General features: G+C 74.1%; 1 protein-coding gene across 1 annotated transcript in view; it reads right to left on the bottom strand.

Annotated features, from left to right (window-relative positions):
* The window catches only part of GABRD (gamma-aminobutyric acid type A receptor delta subunit), a 28,817-nt gene that overhangs the window by 24,264 nt on the left and 4,151 nt on the right, over nucleotides 1-402 (bottom strand). The gene's annotated exons all lie outside the window — the stretch shown is intronic.

The raw sequence follows: 402 nt of genomic DNA, 5'->3' as shown, positions 1-402 counted from the left end.
CCTGCCCCTCCCCCTGCCCCTCCCAGGGCCCTCGGGTCCCTGAGAGCCTCGGAAGGAAGGAGGGCCCTGGACCCCTGGCTTCACCACCGCCCCCCGCAGCCTGGCCCCCCAGAGGGAGGAGAGCGGGAAGATTTCCTAGCAGAGAGGCCGGCCCCCCCTCCCGGCCTGGTTCCCTCCCCGCACGGCTGAGCTGGAGGAAGGAACCGGGCTGGGCTCAGGGCCCCGATGAGCGGGCAGGAGGGGCCAGGACACCAGGCAGCCCCCAGGGCTCGGCCCTGTGCACCCCCCAGGTGGCCCCCAAACTCAAGGTGCCGCTCCCCCCGGGAAGCGACAGAGGACCGAGGAGTGAGACGGAGAAAAGCTGGCCCAGGCCCGCACGGGGGCGCAGCCGGTGCCCGCCGG

This window comes from Myotis davidii, unplaced genomic scaffold (genome assembly GCF_000327345.1).
Source record: "Myotis davidii unplaced genomic scaffold, ASM32734v1 scaffold586, whole genome shotgun sequence".
Taxonomy (NCBI): domain Eukaryota; kingdom Metazoa; phylum Chordata; class Mammalia; order Chiroptera; family Vespertilionidae; genus Myotis; species Myotis davidii.
This window is presented reverse-complemented; position numbering and strand designations above follow the sequence as displayed.